Here is a 13,446-nt window from a genome sequence, read left to right on the forward strand (position 1 = left end):
ACCACCAAATGCCAACTTTTGGGTTACTCTTTCACCAAGGAATAATGAGATTGACCGTCACATCATAACGCACCAACAGCTGAAAGGGCGAGCATGTTTGGTGTGACAGGGATTCGAACCTACGACCCTCAGGTTACAAGTCGAGTGCTCTAACCCCCTGGCCATGCCGAATAAAAACGTATTAAACCAAAGGTTTCATTGCCTACGCCCGTATATAATGGGTTATGATATAGCTATGGATTGATTTAATATATATAGTTTTGAAGCAAAAAAGTTATCTTTGTACAAGCTTTGTTCGTACGTGGTCAGTTTGGATGGCTAGGCGAAGAGAGGGTTTCCAGTTTACAATCATATAATATTAACGCTTCTTACCTAACACCAATGTTATACTCACCAGCTTGTATAAGTCTTCAAAAAGCTATCAATAACCACGGCGAAGGAAAATTTTGCGGGCTCCAACTTGTTTATATATGTCAATGTTTAGCACCAGAACAGATAGTGAATGGAAAGTTGTTCCTCTCTGAGGCCATTACACTTAATTTCTCAGTGTAGAGGAACAAGCTTGTTTAGATCATTTCTAGGTTCATGATGTCACCATGACAACCTGTTGTTCTCTCGAATCCCAGGTGTGCACCTGACGCCGCCACCTGTTGATGTATTTTGACACGCCTATAAAACCCACATCCGAGCTTGCTACTTTTGTTGAAATGGCACAGTGTTATTAGTTACTCAACCAATATTAATTCTGTTGCCATGGGTACCGTGATGACGTTTAGAGATCAATCCCATAATAAAAACGTACAAGTAAATCTACTTAAATGATATCGAGTACGTATTTACGTATATACGTACAAGGTGTTCCATAGTTTTGTTTCATTTCTCTACACGTATTTCATTTATTTATCAGAAGATTTTTGTTTTTCTTTGCAAGATTGGTATTCTGCAATAATTTATGCATTATTTTCCCTTTTTGAGATAAATCAAGATTTTTCGTGTTTCTTTTAAATATTTTTTGTTAACTGTAACGACGGTCAGATTTCGATTTTATGTAGGCATGATACAAACACACACACACTGAGTAAGTTGTGACAAACAGAGTTGTGAAAGGCTTTTTTGCATAATTAAAGAGCATCAATGCTTTTACCTTCCTTTCTTCCCTCCAGTTGCATCATCTTTATCCAGATGATGTATGATCCCACTTAACTGGTCTTCAAACTTAAAATTACACTGAATGATAAAAGTTTTCTTTTAGATTGACATGTTACATAGCAAACGGAAGTTTTCTTTCAGATTGGCATGTTACATAGCAAACGGAAGTCTTCTTTGTCCATATTTATCAGCGAGTGCAGAATGATGTAAGTACAAAACTAGAATCGCCTTTTGTATCGAAATGAAAACTAAAGAGAAACGGTGAAGAAATCAGAACACTTTTTTCTCGCACCTTCTTCGTATCAAAGTATACATAACGGCAGGCTGAATAGGTAATTGTTATATATATAGTAGTAAACTGAATAGGACTAGTGCTGCTATAAATGTTGTATCGCCTTAAAATGAAAACTAGCGTTAAAAGAAGTCACAAAGTTCAAAGGTGAAAACATCAGAAAGCATTCTTCTCGTTCCTTCTTCCTATAAATATATAATGGTAAACTGGACAGGTAATTGTTATATATATATAATGGTAAACTGAACAGGTAATTGTTATATATATAACGGTAAGCTGGAAGGTAATTGTTATATATATAACGGTAAAGTCGATAGATAATTGTTATATATACAATGGTAAAGTGGACAAGTAATTGTTATATATATATATAATGGTAAGCTGGACAGGTAATTGTTATATATATAATGGTAAACTGGACAGGTAATTGTTATATATATATAATGGTAAACTGGACAGGTAATTGTTATATATATATGGTAATGGACAGATAAATATGGACAGGTAACCGGACAGGTAATTGTTATATATATATTGGTAAACTGGACAGGTAACTGTAATATATAATGGTAAACTGGACAGGTAATTGTTATATATATAATGGTAAACTGGACAGGTAACTGTAATATATAATGGTAAACTGGACAGGTAATTGTTATATATATAATGGTAAACTGGACAGGTAATTGTTATATATATAATGGTAAGCTGGACAGTTACTTCCTATATATATAATGATAAATTGGACAGGTACTTGCTATATATATAATGGTAAACTGGACAGGTAATTGTCATATATATAATGGTAAACTGGAAGGTAATTGTTATATATATAACGGTAAAGTGGATAGATAATTGTTATATATACAATGGTAAAGTGGACAAGTAATTGTTATATATATAATGGTAAACTGGACAGGTAGTTGTTTTATATATATAATGGTAAATTGGACAGGTAATTGTTATATATATAATGGTAAACTGGACAGGCAATTGTTATATATATATATATTGATAAATTGGACAGGTAACTGTTATATATATATTGGTAAACTGGACAGGTAACTGTAATATATAATGGTAAACTGGACAGGTAATTGTTATATATATAATGGTAAAGTGAGTAGATAATTGTTATATATATAATGGTAAAGTGGACAGGTAATTGTTATATATATAATGATAAGCTGGGCAGGTAATTGCTATATATATAATGGTAAACTGGACAGGTAGTTGTTTTATATATATAATGGTAAACTGGACAGGTAGTTGTTTTATATATATAATGGTAAACTGGACAGGATTGTTTCATGGTAAAATTGTTATACATATATTGGTAAACTGGACAGGTAACTGTTATATATATATTGGTAAACTGGACAGGTAACTGTTATATATATATTGGTAGACTGGACAGGTAACTGTTATATATATATTGGTAAACTGGACAGGTAACTGTTATATATATATTGGTAGACTGGACAGGTAACTGTTATATATATAATGGTAAACTGGGCAGGTAATTGTTATACATATAATGGTAAACTGGACAGGTAATTGTTATACATATAATGGTAAACTGGACAGGTAATTGTTATATATATAATGGTAAGCTGGACAGGTAATTGTTATATATATAATGGTAAAGTGGACAGGTAATTGTTTTATACATAATGGTAAACTGGGCAGGTGATTGTTGTATATATATATAATGGTAAACTGGGCAGGTAATTGTTATATATATAATGGTAAACTGGACAGGTAATTGTTATATATATAATGGTAAACTGGACAGGTAACTGTTTTATATATATAATGGTAAACTGGACAGGTAACTGTTTTATATATATAATGGTAAACTGGACAGGTAATTGTTATATATATAATGGTAAACTGGACAGGTAACTGTTTTATATATCTAATGGTAAACTGGACAGGTAATTGTTTTATATATATATATATGTATGTGTGCATTTACTGAGTATTAATGCTGATAGAGGTAAGTAAATTAAAGTAAAATGGAAAAGAAGGATTGCGTTAAAAGCGGCAAAACCAAACCTCAGACTAATTATATTAGTTTGTTAAGCCTTAAAACAAGCAGACTTGTTTTTGGTTATAACAAACTAATATATACATATATATATCATGGTAATCTGAATAGGTAATTGTTGTTCTCATCGAAATAATTAGTCACTGAAACTATTCACACTGATCTACAAATTATTCATATACCCTGTTTGTACAAGCTAAATATTATAAATGTATTTCTACAAACATCTATAATTCTTATAATAGTTTCACGTCGATCAGCGCTGTTGGAATTACTGTCAGAGTTGTATTAAACGTAAAATACACTTTTTGTGTAAGGTGAAGCAAAAACAACTGTGTTACTGATATAGTTAGTAGATATTTACCAAATAAACTTTCAAAAGGATATCTCATCTTATTATGTGATGTTTAAGCTTCCCCTTCAGCTACAGTGAAGATAATAATATATTTCACACGACCGTTACCTATTTTACATTTATCAAATTTCCAGTATTACAAAAATACATTTTACTGAGTATCCTCGAAAGAACAAATAACTTTATCCTGTGACTTTTTGTCTTATGTGACTTCAGTATTTGCTATTCGACATTCTCTTCCACTTGACTGGTCTTATGCGTGATTCTTTGACGTCACGCTTTATTCGATTACACTCCCCCCCCTCCCATCGAGGATTCTTGTCAGCTTATTATTTCGAGATTGGATTTTTTTTTCAGGCTTGTAGTTTTTCTCGTCCATGAGGTAAGTATATCGACGTGTGTTCATCTGGAGGAATCTGAACCACGTAGATACCGCGACAGCACAGTATTGACACGAGGACTGACAGCATTAATATTTCTATATTATTATTTGTAGAATATTACGTTACGTACATGAATAGAGAACAGTAATGGACGAAACAGACCTGACTCTGTGATGGATAATATACATCTTCACCTTAAAAGTTAATCTCGGTGATGAAACACGGTTGTAACAGTGGCACGATTAAACATTACTTCTCTGGTAAGTAATGTTACTATGACACGTTAAGTCTTATCTTATAAGCACGTTGACTCAATAGAAACCGACAAAACTGTAACACGTTAAGTCTTATCTTATAAGCACGTTGACTCAATAGAAACCGACAAAACTGTAACACATTAAGCCTTATCTTATAAGCACGTTGACTCAATAGAAACTTAGATTCAAAATGAATTTGAACGTTTGTTTTGAACTTCGCGCAAAGTTATACGAGGGCTATTTGCGCTAGCCGTCCCGTCTTTAAGTTAGCAGGGAAGGCAGCTAGTCATCACCACCCCAACTTTTGGGCTACTCTTTCACCATCAAATAGTGAGACTGGCCGTCACTTTATAACACTACCACAGCTGAAGGGGCGAGCATGTTTGGTGTAACAGAGGTTCAAACCTATGACCTTCAGAACACGAGTCGAGCACCCTAACCCTCTGCCGGGCCCTCCTCGTGTATGATAAGTGATTTACGTCTTGGATACCTGAGGTCTCAAAACTAAATGTATTTTCACGCGTGATGGATTTTCATAATTTGTATGAAATTGTCTCGTAAATCAACTTGCATACTTGAAGTTGCTATAAGGTAAATCATTTTTATACTTGAAGTTGCAATAAGGTAAATCGTTTAGTATAAAACCAATGTTGCTTGAAATCGTTGGTTTCTCGTTATCTGTATAATTAATATGACAATTCTCGTGTTTTTTATAACAAGACGATGAAAGAAAATAAGTATTGAAGAGGCTGAAGCAAGAAAAAAGTGTTTCTTAGTTTGTTACACTGGATAAGTTCAGGTCACAATGAACACTATCACCGTTTCTCTACTTCAGTGTTAATACATTCATTCATTAAGATCGGCATGTTAAAAGCGCAACTCGTTCAAATTCATATCCGCCATGGCCAGGTGCTTAGTGCGCTTGACTCGTAATCTGTGGGTCGCGGGTTCAAATCTCCATTCCATCAAATATGATCATCTTTTCAGCCGTCGAGGCGTTATATTGTTACTGTCAATCCCAAGAAAAAATAGTAAAAGAGTCGCCCTAGAGTTGTCGGTGGTGTGGTGATGACTAACTGCCTTCCCTTTAGTCTCACCCTACTAAATCAGGGACGACTAGAGCAGATAACCGTTATGTAGCGTTTGCACGAAATTAAAACAGTAACAAAAAAAAATCAGACACGAGGAGTTTAATTACACGTGCAACACTTTTAAGACAATAATGTTTTACTATATTTGCTTGCTGGACATAGCTTCACTGTTAACTGTCCTGATTATCAATTCGAGGATATTTGCTTCACATCCATTTCACAAAAATGCCATCCTTACTTTGGGGCAATGGGAGCGGTAAGTCCCCGCTATTCGCTCAGACAAGAAATAACCTGAGCGTTGACAGTGGATACTGAAAAATATTAGCCTTCCCTCTAATACACACGAGTTCAAAGTTAAGAAACACCACTTGCACATAACTCTTGTGTAGCTTTGTTTGAAAATTTTAACACAAATAAAGAAACTTTACATTCTTGAATGAATATATCTGCCAGTTTCGTTACACATAGTTAAATAACGAAAATATAAAAATTTAGGTCCCTTTGCACGTATTTAGGACTGCAATTCTGCAAGTGATTTTTTTCCCTTAACATCCCTGTAGAAACTGTAAAAGTGATACTGCAGTAATATTAAAGTGTTTACTTCACACCAACTGAATGATGAAGTGACTCAAACATTGTTTTGTAGTGATATTGCAGTAATATTAAAGTGTTTACTTCACACCAACTGAATGATGAAGTGACTCAAACATTGTTTTGTAGTGATACTGCAGTAATATTAAAGTGTTTACTTCACACCAACTGAATGATGAAGTGACTCAAACATTGTTTTATAGTGATACTGCAGTAATATTAAAGTGTTTACTTCACACCAACTGAATGATGAAGTGACTCAAACATTGTTTTGTAGTGATATTGCAGTAATATTAAAGTGTTTACTTCACACCAACTGAATGATGAAGTGACTCAAACATTGTTTTGTAGTGATACTGCAGTAATATTAAAGTGTTTACTTCACACCAACTGAATGATGACTCAAACATTGTTTTGTAGTGATACTGCAGTAATATTAAAGTGTTTACTTCACACCAACTGAATGATGAAGTGACTCAAACATGTTTTTGTATTGTGCTTTATCGACTAATGTTCGTTATATCACTTCGGAAGAAAGCTGTGTCGGTAAGTTTTAAACCAGATTAACAATATTTTGAAACTTCATGATAAAAATACGGTAACGTAAAGAAAATGAATGATTTAGGTTTTCAACTGTTGAATTTTAATTAGGTCATCATTCCTGATTTACTGTATCCAGTATCTAAGAAACAAGTGGTGATTGGTTAGGTTAAACATTATTCTTTGTTTGTTTTAACGTATAACGCTAGGGGATACCTACGCTCGATTTACTGCAAGGAATCGAGCCCTCTGATTTGATCGTTGTAAGTACATAAAAATACTGCCACCCTCATCCCCTCGCCCGAAATACCAACTAATGTATCTATCGTAGATTAACATGTCTGAAACTGTCTCTTGAAATAAAATGATTAATATGCAGGAGGATATATTTGAATCAGACTAACATAACTAAAATTACCATAAGTCAATTAACCTTAAAGGTTTCGTGCGCCAATTTATAAGTAAGAAACTGTAGGCTATGTTAAATCTAGAGAAATGGATATTACGTGATATATATATATATTACCTTAAGGGTAATAATTGGGACATGCATATATATATTATTTTTAGGGTTACGCAAATATAATAAACTTACGAAAATTTCTTAGGCATTAATAATCTAATCAAAACCACCTTGGGTGTAAAAATAGATGAAGCCAAGAAAGAATTGAGTGTGCAACTTATCAACACTGGCCGCCAAACTGGTAGCTACACGTAGAGAATTTAGAAGAACTGGCCGTCAAACTGGGAGCTACACGTAGAGAATTGAGAAGAATTTTACAGTAAGCCTTCACTCATTAGTTAGCTAGTCCGCCTTTTTTGTTCAACTTGTAACATGGTGAGTAAAATAAAACTGTTAATCTAGTTAGGTTGGCCTAATCAATTCTTATGTATCTTCATGTCCGTTTACCTTAGTTTTTCTACTCTAAATCAGCCCTCTTTAATCAGAATAACAAATTAAAAAAAGCATACTTTTACTCTTGGATAATTTGTTTTTGAAGTTCTCGCACTGCTACACGAGCGCTATCTGCGCCCGCCGCCCCTAATTTTGCAGTGTAAGCTAACTCTTGGACTACTTTTTACCAACGAATAGTGGGACCGCCCGTAACATTATAACGCCCCCACGGTTGAATGGGCGAGCGTGTTTGGTGTGACGGGGATTCGAGCCCGCGCCCCTCAGATTACGAGTCGAACGCCCTTACCATCTGGCGACGTCGGGCTCACTTGGATGAAGCTGAACTAATAATGCTAGTGCGACATGTTGCGTATGTGTGCCCACAAATGTTCGTTGAATGTGAGCTGTTTTTACTTGAATAACTTTGTACATGTTGCTTATATTCATACCAAATGAGACTTTCATTTCTAGATAAAATAAACCTATTAGTGTACAAGAGCTCTATTTATTATAGTGTTGTGTTAAACATCACATTTAAAGGATTTATTAGATCTGAACTCCAAAGAAATACTATCACATATATTGAATTCAGGTAGTTAGGGCACTTGACTGACAATATGAGGGTCGCGGGTTCGAATCCCCGTCACACCAAACATGCTCGCCCTTTCAGCCGTGGGGGCGTTATAATGTGACTGTCAATCCCTCTATTCGTTGGTAAAAGAGTAGCCCAAGAGTGAGCGATGGGTGGTAATGATTAGCTGCCTTCTATGTAGTCTTTCACTGCTAAATTAGGGACGGCTAGCGCAATCAGCCCTCGTGTATAAAACATATAAATTGTGCTACACGTGATATTTCGATGATGTTTACTACCTGGTATGAAACCTAGAAACTGTGCTGTATATAGCATTACTTTGATAACTACTTTTATCACTAAAGTCATCTTTATTCAAAACATTTACCATTATTCAGCTTGAGCAAGAGATAAACTAGCGTGTGCCGAAGATGACCAAAACAGAAAGTAAACGAACGATAGTTATTTGCGAATATTCGCCTTCCATTGAAAGTTACGTAAATGTACCTTTATGCGTGTGTTTTCTTATAGCAAAGCCACATCGGGCTATCTGCTGAGTCCACCGAGGGGAATCGAGCCCCAGATTTTAGCGTTGTAAATCCGTAGACTTACCACTGTACCAGCGAGGAACGCTGGGTTTGCAAACAGTGAAAAGTTTGAACTATGACGTTTTTACACTTTTTGGAGAAAATCCTATTGCTCTCTATCAAATATATTGTTTCTAAACAATAGTGCCACAGTTAGTAACCAAAACAACACCACAGGCAAGGAGCTCGCTACAAGCAGAGATGAATCGTGTAACTGAGAGATGACAAGTCATGAAACAAATCTCAGCGAATAGAAGAATGTTTGCAAAACGAAGGAATAACCTCTTATCTTTCGCAGAATTATAACAGTATTCTTCCATCTTAAAATATCAAGCGTATAGAATAGGGCTAACAGCTCAGCATCCCAGCTCACGTGGCTTTCCAGAAAACAAATCACAAAAAAGAAAAACGTTAATTCAATCTATTTTATACCTATTACAGTACTGGAGTTCTTAACATTTAACTGTTGTTCATGTTTTCTTGATATTCTGGTATAGTAGAATATCATAACACGTTAGAAGAATCGATCTCTCAAAAATTATGTTTATTTGGCAACCTTCTGCATTCTTCAGCCCAAGCAATGTTCGTAAATATATATGTGTGTACGTATGTATGTATATTGACTAGCGTTTGAAACATCTAAGACTACAGGGTATACTTAGTTTCCGAATTTCTTAAAATTAATATCCTATCAAACGAAAAAATATCATGAACTTCCAAAAAAGTAACTTAATCCTCTAAGTGACTCCCAGGATGCTTTAATTAATACGAAATATTTATATGGTTATATGATTATTCAGGATATATAACGGTAAAGAAACATTACATCTTCTGTTTAACAATAATCGTTCCAGTATCACTAATATTTTAAGTATTTATGTAATATTAGATAATTTCGTTTTCACTGAAATAGTATAGAAATTTAACGTCTAATTCTAGTATTGGTGTAATTATTAGCTAATTTTATTCTGTTAATTTGAAAGTTCTTAAAATTAATTATTTAAACATGATATTTATGTTGAAGTGTCACTTTAATATGAAGGAATATCACACAGGCAATGTCACGAAGCGCGTTCTGTGCTTAATGATATTATATACAATACAGAAGGAAAGCAAGCAGTTTGAAAACCTTGATTGCTATTGGCTGTCATGTTACAACACACCAACATCCCCTATACTATAAAACAAAAGAAAGAATAATTTTCAATATTTTGACCTGCAAAGTGAATGACTTTATAACTTTACAATTAAGATTCATCATTTAAGTCCTAAACGTACAATTAATTAATACTTTTCATACAAACAAGGAAGTACAAATTACACAGTAACTCACGCTGAACTCTACGTTTACCGACACAGATATCTGACCATCTATGATAACGATGCTCCTTCTGAGAATCAATTTCAATCCATTTCAAAACATTTACATCCGCAGAGCTTGAAATTAAATGTTTCAGACATTTTGAATCTCTAGTTAGTCTATTTCTAACTTGGTTTCCAAACCCAGACATTTTTCTTTAACATTCAAACAAAGGTTAATCAAGTTAACGTATTTGTTTTATTATTATTATAGTTTACTACTATGTCAAATAACATAGAAACACTAATTCATTACTGGTAAAAATCGAAGCAGAAATGAAAATAATATTTATGCAGTTTTTACACCATTTATCACCGAGTTATCTTTCTAAAAAAAGTAGGACACATGTTGTTTTTTCTTAATAAATTGTATATCATAATGATTTTTTTGTTTGGCGCAAGGCTACACAATGGACTATCAGTGTTCTGTCCACCATGATTAACGAAACCCGACGTACAGTGTTGTAAACACAAAAACTTTCCGCTGAGCCATTGGAAGAGCAAGCGAATGTTAGCAAAATGCACGTGATATTGTTAGAAATTGATATTTAATGTTCAGGTGCGGGTTTACTGATGGTATGGTTACTATAGAATAGTAGGAAATTTAGAAAGACGTTACTTTCTGAATATTAAGAACATCTAATCGAAACACATTTATGCAGATGTTTGTGCTTATTTAACAACAGCACTTTATCTGCACTTCATGTTTCATAGTGAAATAAAAGAGCTTCTACTTGTGCAATTATAGACATCCTAAAGTGTTAAACGTACAGGACTGCGTATCTTAAATCCTAAAACAATGTAATGTGACAAGGGTTTGTCCTGTTTTGAATTTCGCACAAAGCTACACGAGGGCTATCTGTTCTAACCGTCCCTAATTTAGTGGTGTAAGATCAGAGGGAAGGCAGCTAGTTACCACCACCTTCCGGCAACTTTTTGGCTACTATTCTACCGGCCCATGCGATGTGACAAATGCACACTTTTGACCAATGAGATGTAAGTGAGAAGATGATAGTAAATAGTTGTGTTTCTAACGTTGAAAGTTGGTTGACACAGTATTACATTTTGACCTCCTGGCTACTCAGTGATAAAGTCGAAGCATACCCGCAATAGGTACAGCACAGATGACCATTGTGCATCTTTGCGCTTAACAACAAACAAACAAAATATTAAATACGATATAATAAGAGAAACAATACAGTCTTTTAGAAATTCAAAGAGTAAATATTAGAAAAGCTCGAAACGTATCTCAGACTTCTAAGTGTATCCAGGAAGTTCATAAATGATGAGGTAAAGACCCCCTAAATTGTATATTCTCTTAATTTGTCCGCTTTTTTATTTCGAAGTTTTACGCAATTTATATTAATATAAAATTGTTCCCAAATTACGCAACTTTTCCAAAGTCCAAAAGCAAGGCCCAATTGTTTACGTATCCCATGTGACAGAAATACTACCATGTCTTTATAATATTGCAACATTTTCAGTATTCTACGCTTAGTTTAACTCCCCTATATATAAATAGACAATTGTACTGGTAAAATTAACAATAAATTCACTACTTCTTTATTATTTTTTTATGAAATCTGATTTTTGTATTGTCGTATCACACGTCTTCCGTTGTTCAGCCGTAAATTTAGGGTTAACAAAGCCAAAAATCACGATTTCACAAGTGTTAGGCACAATGCGGGCAGCCCTCTGTGTAGCTTTGCGCTTAAGCACAACAATGTTTTAATCATACAATTATTTTGCCATAATTGCAATATTATAGCAAATGAAGCAATTATTAAAAAATTATTACATTTCTTGAGGTAAAGTGTAAACGTATATCTTCTACAATCCATCACCAGAGGCCACTGCATAAAACAAGTACTTAACTTTGAAAAATGGTTTGTTTTCTTATTAAATTTCGCGCAAAACCACTCGAGGGCTATTTAAACAAGCTGTGTCTAATTTTGAAATAATCGCGTTTTCGTTTTAGTTTTCATCTCCGCCATGTTGCCTTCATCGCACAAGCTTCCAAGATCATCCGTACCCCCGGTAATTCTTGATAAATTACTGTTGGATTTCTTCCCTCGTCAAATTATTGCCTTCATCAAGCAGTTCAAACCTAACGTCTCTGTTGACTCCAGAAAAACTAGAATCCTTCGCCGAGGAGGCATAATACTGCAGCCTTCAACACTCCAGGACCATGATTATCTATGTAAACCATGGAAAGCAGAGGAAAGCGGATAACGTTCAGTGATCTCCTACCAAAAGTTCAAGTTGCCTATATTTAATACCTATCAAGAACGTTCATTTGTCTATAACTCCAGTTGAAATTCAACATTCTCTGGAAACAACAATCTCCACGAAACTCCATGCAGCTCACAGAATTCATTCCAAGACCACAGGATTGCCAACTAACTTTGTTAAAGTCGTAACCGAGCGCAAACAGGAAGCTTATTTTATACTTAACCACGGATGTACCCTACAATATTTTCATTTTAGTGCCGAACGTCCACGACGTCGAGCAACTAATCTTCAAAGTGTCAAGTCTGTCAGAGTACCCAGTAAGCTTTTCATCTTCATGTATGCCAATTATCTATGCTGCAAGCACCAATACTTTAATTAATGCTAAAAATGAAAACAAGGATACTCCGACCAACGTTGACGTTACCCCTCAACAGCGACCCAAACCAAAGAAGACAGCTTCATGCCAGACATAACCCACGCTCGTTAAGACTACAGACGTATCTACCGCTACAAATTTCAACATCACCTTCAGCAAGAAGACACAAACAAGATTCACAAGAAAACACCAATCGTCCCACATCGAAATAGAACGACTCATTGAGACACATAGAATCGATCACTCAGTTTTGTATCCTGCCTATCTTTATCCTCCTGGTGCCTTAGATCGATATTTTAATCAATCGCAGACTTAACACATGTGTTTTATCGTTGTATATGTTTTAGTGTTTTTTGTTATAAGCTTTACTAACCCTGGATTTCTTTACGGGCACGGTCAGGGTAGATTTTTCGGCGCCTTGATCGTGAAAGTGGACTTTCTCGAGTATTCCCGTTTTCCCCCACAGTAAATTCTGCGGTTTTGGGATCTAAAGATTCCTATCCTCTTGTTGTTGTTTTTTTTTTCTAGAATCAATATTTAACCTCCCGCGGATCACCATTAGACCTTTGCCACCAGATTGCATTACAAACTCGTTAACTTTAAATCTTGCAGGTTTAGCTATTAATAATCAATCATTAACACAGTTAAATTTTACTTCACGCCCTCGATGTCTTTGCATCTCTTCTTGAGATGCAGAATGTAAAATCGAAATACCTGC

At 34.7% G+C, this 13,446-nt stretch overlaps 1 protein-coding gene across 4 annotated transcripts in view; it reads right to left on the minus strand.

Annotated features, from left to right (window-relative positions):
• LOC143236993 (small conductance calcium-activated potassium channel protein 1-like) overlaps nucleotides 1-13,446 on the minus strand; it is a 301,110-nt gene that overhangs the window by 157,245 nt on the left and 130,419 nt on the right. Inside the window, exon 1 of one of the 4 annotated variants that reach the window (XM_076475772.1) lies at nucleotides 395-604. The exons of the other annotated variants lie outside the window; for them this stretch is intronic. The gene's annotated coding sequence lies outside the window, so the exon portion shown is untranslated. Of the gene's footprint in view, nucleotides 1-394; nucleotides 605-13,446 lie in introns of those variants that run through there. 4 annotated transcript variants of the gene reach the window in all.

Source organism: Tachypleus tridentatus, chromosome 13 (assembly GCF_004210375.1).
Source record: "Tachypleus tridentatus isolate NWPU-2018 chromosome 13, ASM421037v1, whole genome shotgun sequence".
NCBI classification, from domain to species: domain Eukaryota; kingdom Metazoa; phylum Arthropoda; class Merostomata; order Xiphosura; family Limulidae; genus Tachypleus; species Tachypleus tridentatus.